General features: G+C 45.2%; 1 protein-coding gene across 8 annotated transcripts in view; it reads left to right on the top strand.

The window, feature by feature from the left end:
* Window positions 1-293: 293 nt before the first annotated feature.
* LOC143125591 (pre-B-cell leukemia transcription factor 1-like) overlaps window positions 294-1,379 on the top strand; it is a 14,497-nt gene continuing 13,411 nt past the window's right edge. For 3 of the 8 annotated variants that reach the window (XR_012987293.1, XR_012987290.1, XM_076287234.1), the window contains exon 1: window positions 294-1,379. This exon is cut by the window's right edge. The gene's annotated coding sequence lies outside the window, so the exon portion shown is untranslated. The other 5 variants (XR_012987301.1, XR_012987294.1, XR_012987300.1 and 2 more) reach the window with 5 other exon arrangements.

Raw genomic sequence — 1,379 nt, 5'->3', positions numbered from 1 at the left:
CATATATGCGGGTTGAATGTCGATTTTGAATCAATTGTCGAATTTATTATTGAAAGCTTCTCATAGTATCCCGGTGACTTCAAATTATATGCTATAGCCTAGTGTGCACCTTGAGAACGGATAAACTCGTAGCCCTGTCTGTGCGTATTGATACGGTTGTTATTTAGTTCATATTATGTGGCCTTCTTTGACAGGGTACGTTAGTGCATTCATGATTGTGTCGCTCCAAACGCCCCTCGAGGATTGCGCGTTTTACGACCGCCTTCGCAGGGGTGTGACGTACAAACGTGGAGGACTGGAACTCCTCGCGCGGTACTCTACTGGTATACAAGACGAACAATTCAGGGAGGGGGGAGGGACAGGGAAGCCTCAAGGAGGCTAGAGCAGAACACCAGAGACAAGGAGCCAGTCCCTAGTCGAATCGGAGAGGGAACGCGGTCAAGATCACTGGTGAGGTGGTGACCCATCGTCTCGAAACAACTGAGAGGCTGCTACTTCCAGTTCCTCGATCTGGACTACCCAAACAATTTGCCTTTCTTCGGAATACAACGTTACTTGTTCGCAAGGATGTAGGCTAGTAGCCTGTTGTCTTCGTCGACGCATATGAACAGGAGAATCGCTGGGAATCCAAGCGAAGAGCCATTTTCTATTAGACCTCGCATTGTTAAACTCCCTTTATGGTGGTCTATGCATCGTCGCGAGACTGTTCCCTCCCAACTGGTCATGCGTTTTGTTGTCGCGTCGCGCAACGACTGGTAGTATAGCCAACCACTGCGCCCGAATCCACGTATCGAACGTTTTTTTGAAGGAGTTGAGGTTTTATTACAAAGTAACAAATATAACGGGGATGAAACCGCAACATTTACAGTTTTCACCTCTGTGAAAGCAATTCGACGTCCATCTTTCTCTTATAGCCTATTGGTCGAAGTGCAGTGGAAGCCTATTCTACCTCTTTTCTCCAGGTTTGTTTTCACCGTGGACAGTTCGGGACTGTAAACTAGGCTAGCTGGTCTTTTGAACCAAAATAAGTGAGTCTTGGGATTGCCTTTTTGCTGCTGCCAAAACACTTGTCAATTAGCCTATTCTCCAAAGTTAAAGATCATTCACGACTTTGCCTTTTTAGAAGAAAAGGGATGTTTTTTTGTCGTTGATCAATACATGCTCGATTTACAATAAACATACACCTATTTAAATGATTGAAAATGTGATGATGTGTGGGCAGGCTACTGTTAGACATACCTTGCTTATCTCATTATTTCAGGGGAGAGCATAGATTAAATGAGAAGATTTTGAAGACGCCTGAAATCTAGGCCTACAAGTTCGTGGTAGGTGACCTGTGTTTTTAGGCTATTGCCCTCCCCTCCCCCCAAAGAAGTCTA

The sequence above is a fragment of the Alosa pseudoharengus genome, unplaced genomic scaffold (assembly GCF_046254945.1).
Source record: "Alosa pseudoharengus isolate Yale_2024_CS ecotype anadromous, Long Island Sound unplaced genomic scaffold, YU_APseudo_1.1 YU_APseudo_1.1_scf_1, whole genome shotgun sequence".
Taxonomy (NCBI): Eukaryota; Metazoa; Chordata; class Actinopteri; order Clupeiformes; family Clupeidae; genus Alosa; species Alosa pseudoharengus.
The sequence above is the reverse complement of the archived record's forward strand: the minus strand, read 5'-3'. Positions and strand labels throughout refer to the sequence as shown.